Genomic DNA, 7,588 nt, shown 5'->3' on the forward strand with positions numbered 1-7,588 from the left:
AAATCACGAGGTAATTACTGGACCACTGGGAGAGGCATGCAAGCAATATAGGTTGTTAAATAGGTTAAAAAAAAAAGTAAAAATCAACATTCTAAAGTTCAGAACTCTGCTCCTATGATCTGGTTTTAGATGGAAAAGAAACAGGAAGTTTAGAGAGAAAGAAATCATTACCTTGCTGATAATGATTTTGATAGGGCCAGTGGCTACACTGACTTCTGATTCCAAACTGAAATTTTTAACCACTTAAGACATTAGATATCTAATGCATTGAAGGTCTAATTCTGCAGAAAGTACTGGTGCAAAACACCCATTAAAGTCAGGGCACTAAAAAAAAATAAATAAACCTCTAGAGACATTGATATGACAACATGAGATGAATTTGGCCCACAGAGTTCTCCACAAGATCCATAAGGCTGGAGCTGCTTGATTAATAAAAATAGGATGATTCTAATTTAAAATCTCTCATCCTTTCCCATGCTTTTCTGCTGAACATATGAAATGGAATTTGGAGAGTGAGGAATGAAATGTTAGGATTTTAAAATGTAGCATATATTAATATCTCAGTTCTTGTGTGCAGTTTCATGTATTCTGCAGAGATCAGGTTCTTGTTAGTTGGATACTTCATGTCTGGACAGCCAGTACTTCCTCTAAATACAGCCTTTTTAAGCTGTTGCACAGTTTCTCTGAAGTTCATTGTCCCAAGATTGACTTAATCTGTCTGGAAACCTTCAACAGTGTGATAAACTCTTTATTTCATAAGAAATCTTGAATGTGCATGTGTGATAAAGTTGGTAAATGCTTAATATTGGCCAATATATTAAATACTTTGTTACATTTCTAGTACTTAGGGTGCAAGTAGCTTGCTTGTGATAAAGCGGCTTTGAGAAAATGTTTATTTGTAAAGTGAAGACAAGTCACTTTTCACAGGATTTGTGTCCTTTTGAGGGAGGATATAGAACCCTCTAGTTCCTCTGAAATGAGCCTGATCAGTGCTATCTGCTTTTGACAAATAAATATGAAAAACAAAACTTGTTTTCCAGAAAGTATTGATGACCTGCCCAAGTTACCTGAAAATGCCTGTAATCTCAACCTTGTAAATGGACTAAAGATGTCATTAAAAGCCTGCTGTAAAAATGGTTGTGCAAGGCCTCTAATAGGTTTGAACTTTGGGCTGATCCCATTTCCTGACTTTATGTAACTTGCTGTTATTACATGCAAATAAAGGGGAGGGAAAAACCAACATATCTGAAATTCGTAAGGTCAACCAGTGGACTTTGGACTGCTGCAAACATGTAAAAAGTACTTCAGGGTTAAAGATTTGCCTCTGCAATTCTTCTATGAACTGTATAGACCTAAAGAGCCTGAGGGCTGGATTGGGAGATGCTCAGAAAGGTTACTGTCCATGTAGTGGCACTTCCACTAGTGCTCCTTCCATAATCGACCAAGAGAAGTCCATTTCATGGATTGATCCTCTGGAGGAGCTGAAACTGGTCTCTCTTCTCCTTAGATGGGTTTTCAACCACTGTGGTTGGGAGACCATTGGAGATATGTGTGGATCCTTGCAAATGGAAGCTTGCTTTGCCTGAGTCTTCTTTCACATCTCTTGCAATCAACCTGCGGATCTCCAGCAGTCACAGGCACAACTGTGCTGCAGCCACAGTTTTGTGTTCTCTGAGAGTGAGAAAGAGCCCGGCTTTGACAAGCTGAAGTTAGCCTTTGTCAGTATCCTTCCTGCTTCTCATCTCATCCACTCCATCTGATATCGGGTATCATTATGTACGATGTTGGAAGATGGGAACAATTTAAAAAAAAAAATAACCAGTTCCTCTGGGACATCTTGCTGAAAAACAAACCTCTGTCAGTGACCTAGATGCAGTGAAGTTTTGAATTATTTAGATCCCATCTTACAGATAACACAGGAAACTTGGGGTTGGGAGAATGCTCTCACTTTGAGGTTGAATTAGGTAATGGTTTTTTTTTTTAGGAAGTTTGATGCTGATGAGGGCCAGCTGAAGAGCTGTCTTTGATTACCGGTACTGCCTTTTGATTGTATGAACAGTTGATGGTAACCTTGGAAAATGACACAACTTAAATGTTGACCCTGGTTGTTTTTTTTTTCCTCATGATGTTGTTTGGCAGACACAGATTCCAAAACAGCTGTACAGGTCGGGCACTCAGCTGGCAAGGTTTGGGCCTTGTGCCACCCAGCTATCCCCCTTGCCAAACAATGTCAGCAGGGATGGCTCTAGGGTTGGATTTTTAAATATCCAGTAAGAATTTTAATCCTGCTGCATCCAGTGGGAGTTAGATGTGCAAAGGTTATATTGTACCAGATAGGTGGGGAAGCTGCATACGGAGCTTGGAGCTCTGGCTCACAGAACTGCTGTCTGGAGACACCTTATGGCTCTTGCTGTACCGGGATCTGTAGGGCTCCTGCAAGTACCATGTGTTGCTGCAGCATGGCATTTCCTTACACCCAGTCCTTTAAAAAGGACAGAGCTATCACTGTGTTAGTTAGCTGAAACTGAGTAATGTGAACTATTTATCTAGTTTGTTAGTGTGAGTTACCACAGCTAGTCCAGTGCTTCCTGGTGCAGCTATATGGTCAAAGTTGGGCAGGATCTTGCCCTGTTGCTGTGGGAAAGAGAAAGCAGAAATGTGGCTGAGATGTGAAGCCTTGGAGTTTGGAGCCTGGCTTTTGTTTTGAGCTTATCCTTTAAGTGAATTAAAGACATTTCTTGGTCTGGTAGTAGTGCCTGGCACTGAGATTTGCACGGAACTGTGAGCAGCTGTGTCTGCAGTAACAACCTGTGTGCAATAAGGGGGGTCAGATACTGACAAACAGTTGGTACTGAGGTCCTGACATCCACTTTGTATGTGTGCTGGAGGTTTTACTTCTGGCTAACTCTAGTCTAATCCTGTGGAGTGACACCCACTAGTGACTGGAGTTCACCTCTTGTTTAGTTTCAGACCAGGGAAATCTGTTTGCATTCTCTCAGACTGCTTTGTCATCTGAACCAAAGCTCAGTCACCAAGAACACTCATGAGATCTTGCTTTAAGAGCACATTCATGATGTGAATAAAATGCAAACGTCGCTTCAGCCGGTACCCAGGAGCTCTGAGCCGTGTTGTGTAACAGAGCAATGTGTGCTTTAGGGGTGTCTAATTATAGCATGGGATTCTGATTTCATACAGCTCGATATTTACTATTTTAAAGGGAGGGGGGATGTTTGGGGGACAGCAATAATGTAATAATGTATCTTGACCTGAGGCAGAAGTGCAAGTGCAGGAGCAGCAGCGGTGCCCTGCTCGCAGGCTGTCTGCAGCCTGGGCACCGATGTGGCCGCAGCTCTTGCTGGCGCCGAGGATCGCCGGCTATGCAGGAAATGGAGCGGTGTTGCATAAAGGGAAGCGCCGGCTGTGAGTCAGGGCTGTAGGGGAGAGGCGTTCTTGCAGGGGCAGAGCATGAAATGTCAACATTTCAGTGTAGGGTTTCTGGGCATGGCTGTGTTGTGTCCTGTAGGATTAAACAGGAGTCTGACTAGGACAGAAAAAAAACTGCATCTGCTCATTTTTGTGAGCTTTTCCCCCCCTCGTGTCTGTGAGTTTTCCTGTGGTGGGGAAAGCTTTGGGTAGTCTTAGACATGAATCATGATGCTCCTCCTTTCCTGTGAGCCACGGTTTAACCATGGAATGAACCAAGTTGGCAGAAATCAGCCACTGTATTGTAACATGAAGGTTCTCTACCCGCTACTTCTAGCGGAAGATTTCCTGGGCTGGTCAGGTTTACTGCTGTTAACACTGACACAGTGAATGCTTCTGTGGACTAAGATTTATTTGTTCAAGGGGACAAGTCAGAGCCCTCACACCTGTTGGCAGGGACCTGGTTCTGGCTCCCTGATGCCAGCTGCAGCCTGTGTCTTGAGGAGAGCACCAAGCCTTTGTGGAGCCAAGTCCAAATTGATAACGGGCTGCAAAAGGTGCTGTGACGTGCTGCCTTGTCTCACTGCCCATGTTGCCCCCAGGCGGGGGCTGTGTGTTTGTGAGTGTCTGTGCCGCAGAGCTCCCAGGGACTGCATGCCAGGGCAGTGTCGTGCACTCTTTCTGCCTGCGTGCCTGTCTCCCTTGTCTCCCTAGGAATCTGCTATTTCTGAATGTAGGATAGTGCTTCATAACCCTGTGTCATTCTGCACTTGGATACAGCAAACAGCTGCAGGATGAAGGGACCTGGTTTCACGCTCAGATGGTGTGATGCAGTAAACTTCCCGAGAAGTAGCTCTGTGCACTGAGGGGGTTTCCTCTGGCTGGTCTCAAAACATAGTGAAATGGCTACTGACCCCCATGGACACTGGGCTGTGCCTTTAGGTCACCTCCGCCTCCATCCCAGGTAGCGGGGAAACTCACTCTCTCTTCTGTGTCTCCTCCCAGGCTTTGTACATCAAGATATGGAGTCTGGGGATTGGCTGTCCTGTCTCTCACCCAGCTTGGGCATAACAGGAAGCTCTCAGGGAGAGTGCAAGTCTGTGTGGGAAAGTGGCCTCAAACCAGGCTGCCCACACTAAGCAGGAGTGGGAGTTAGGGATCAAGACCAGGCTCTGCCAGCCATGCTGCCAAGGCACTTGTCCAGCCTTGTGGTTCCTCCACGGCTGATAGCTCTGAGGCCATGTTCCCATCTCTGTCCCACAAAAGGCAGCTGCTTCTGCAGGATGAGGTGAAGGGAGGTGAGAGGGGGAGCAGAGGGTTAACAAAGCAGCTATTTACCTTTACTGATAGAGCAGAGCAAGAACTAGATGTCCCTGCCTAGATGTCTGCCACAGTACTTGTCCAACCAGGGGCTGCAAATGGCTAGCACTGGTGAATTTGGAGCTGGTAAGGGAACGGACACTGTTTTTCAGGGGGTGGTTTGTTTTCTGCTCCCAACATGCTTGGCACCAAGTCAGGCTCTCAGTGATGTGGCTGCAGAGTGAGGTTTGAAGCTGCTGTCGTGGGAGTCTCTCCACATGAGAGAGAGAGATCAGCACCCATGAAACTGATGGCAATCTGTCTGCTTTCCAGATAGGAATACCTTGGCCTGGCTGTGACCTGGGATCATCCCCCTTTCTAGAACTAAAAAGGATTGTCAGTCTTGTGATGTGAGATCTAGAAATTGTGACATGAAGGGCTTACTGGTAGGGGCATGATGAAGAAGAGGGATTTCCTTCCCCCCCCAGGGAAAATTGCTGCCCCTGGGTAAAAAGGATCTTAGATGGCTGGATAGCAATCCTGAATACTTTAGCTGGATAGGGCTGGTTCACAGCTCTGACAGTGGTTCTTGTTCTGGTTTACTATGCCAACGTTTGTGTTAGCTCAGCATAAAGCAGCAGTTATCACCTCAGAATGGCCATCCCAAAATCTGTTAGTAGCCTCTGTGTTCATCTTTGGACTGTTGTTTGCTTTTGTTTTGTTGTTGAGGAGCTGTGCCCAAGGGAGTGGCAAGCTATTGAGAAAAGCTATTCCATTGCTGCAGCACCCAGGATCCCTGTCCAAAACCAAAGTCCCTAAAGAACCACTCCACTCTCTGCTGTAAAACAGCATAAGCCAGTTTGGGAGCTAGTGACAGGATTTGATGGAGGCAAAAATGGCGTTTTGGTGAACTGGACTGAGCCTGGAGTTAGGCTGGAAAGAGTATCTGATCTCTCTTGAGTTTTCCATAGCTCCCAGTGTGTTTTGATCACTGTAAATTCTAAATTATGGCAGGACCCCTAAAGTGCTTTTGGAGTCCAGCTGAACTTCTTCTTTTCTGTCCCTGTCCTCTCTTTCCCCATAACTGCCCCCTTGCTGTCCACATCTGTCCCATACAGAAGAGTGTCAGGCTCAGGTACTCGGCATGTAAAACTGGAGGTTTCCTTTTCCTCTTAGATAGAAGAGATGCTAGTGAGACAGACGAGCCTGGGAGTTTGAGTGGGTTTATTCCTTATAGGTGGTCTTCAGTGGGCACTCCTAGTTTGGTAGTTGGCCTTTGCTGTGACTCCTTAAATTATTAACGAGATCTCAGTCATCTTAATTCCACCATTTTCAAGTAGTCAGCTGGTTCCTTGTATTCAAGTTACAATATTTGATGTGTTAGGTTAACAGCATACTCCAGAAATTCCTGTTGTTTTGGAATCATGGCAGGACACCCTGCCTGCACAAGCCAGGTTTTATGGAGGTTTGTCTGTCTGAAGGGTGAGTAAGGTAGAAAATCTGTGAGGGTGTAATTTCCTGAGTGCTGCAGGGCCAAGGGAAGTATTCTCCTTTTGGTGCCATAACATCTCCCTACACAGCTCGCCGAGGGCCCCCAGGTGCCCGTGCTGTGCTGCTGTGGAGCAGTTTTCATAGCGATGTGACTCGTGTGGCCTGTTTGTGCAGAACAGGCTGGTTGGTGCTGACCAGCAGCGATATCTGACTGGTTCTGGCCGGGCAGTCTTTGCCCTGCTGAGTCACACCTGGCAGAGCCAGCCAGCCTGATGCCAGCGTTCCTCTGTGTCCCTCACTGCTGCTCTTTCCCTTCATGACCAGCTCGTGGCCGGAAGCTGAGGGGAGCGTGGTGCCTGCACAGGTACAGGCTGGGGAGCCGTGCCGGTGCTCAGGGGTTGTCACTTAGGAAGCACGTGGCTTTACAACTCGGCATTTATTTCCTTAATGTACTATCTGCAGAGTAGGGCAAACGTAGAAACGGGGGCAGTGCTTACAGGGAAGTGGCTACCGTGGGGCTGTTGCATCTGGTTGTCAATTCCGATCACAGGACATGTGATACGTCAAATTTATTATCAACGCTCTTTTATCTGGATCAGCCTGTCACCTGTAGGTGGAGAGGCTGCAGGTGAGAGATAAGGAGGAAGTGAATGTACTACTGGCGATTCACACGACAGGCTGGAAGTCCCACCTGAGGCCAACATTCCCTGTGCAGTACCTGGAGAGAGGCAGTCCCTGCCCTGGAATGTCTGGTCACCTCTGGCCAACTTCCAAAGTGCTTGGGTCATGTCTTTTTAACAAAAGCTTAAGCTTGGGTATGCTCCAATGCTTCCCTCTTTTCTCTGGAACTTGCAATTGGGGTCCTGCTGAGGTGATAGAGACAGGTAGTTGCAGGGTAGGAAGGGGAGGATGAGAGTGCTGACAAGAGCAGGACAACATCTTCCCTTAGGATTTAGGGTATGAAATGAACAGCTGTGAGTCCACGTAGATTGTGTGGGCAGCTGAGTCCTGGGGAGGTTATACAGAAGGGATCTGGAATTCCCAGGCTATGAGTTGTTTGGGCAGGGTGTCCAAGTGTGGAGGAGACAGCATTGTGCAAAGAGGTGATGGGCAGTCCTGTGAGTGACCGCTAAGGGCAGGAGCTCGCTCAAGGAGGGTGGTGCAAGGAAGTGCCAGCAGTGCTTGTGGCTGCTCCTGCTGGGTGCAGTAATTCTAATAAAGTGATGGTTTGCCATGATGTGCCTGTGAGTGAACTTGGGTTGGAAGGGAATGGAGTGAGGCTGTGTGGATGGTGACACTCCAGAGAACAAAACTGTGTCAAGGTCTGGGGGGAGGGTGGAGGCTGCCTTCCAAAGGTTCAGATTTAACTTGTGGT

The sequence above is a fragment of the Manacus candei genome, unplaced genomic scaffold, assembly GCF_025592945.1.
Source record: "Manacus candei isolate 608988 ecotype Guabito, Panama unplaced genomic scaffold, ASM2559294v1 h1tg000060l, whole genome shotgun sequence".
Lineage (NCBI taxonomy): Eukaryota > Metazoa > Chordata > Aves > Passeriformes > Pipridae > Manacus > Manacus candei.